This window comes from Coturnix japonica, chromosome 2 (genome assembly GCF_001577835.2).
Source record: "Coturnix japonica isolate 7356 chromosome 2, Coturnix japonica 2.1, whole genome shotgun sequence".
In the NCBI taxonomy this organism is placed as follows: Eukaryota; Metazoa; Chordata; class Aves; order Galliformes; family Phasianidae; genus Coturnix; species Coturnix japonica.
The window spans coordinates 134,413,571-134,413,840 of NC_029517.1; positions in this window are offsets into that span (position 1 = coordinate 134,413,571).

Consider the following 270-nt stretch of genomic DNA (forward strand, 5'->3'; position numbering starts at 1 on the left):
CGCCCAGCTGTGAGCACCAGGTGTGGCAGCTGCGGGTTTTAATCCATAGAGGTCAGCTGAGGGTTGGATACGAGAGGATCTAAACCTTCATCTTTAAGGGTATATATATATAGGGGGCAGACCCTATAACTGCCCCTATAGGGTGAAGGGGATGAGGCAGCACACCCTATAACCACCCCCCCTCCATAATCAGCCATGAACCCCCCCACCCCATAGATTTGAGTCGTCCCCCCCCCCATAGCCACACCTAATACATACATACATGGGGGG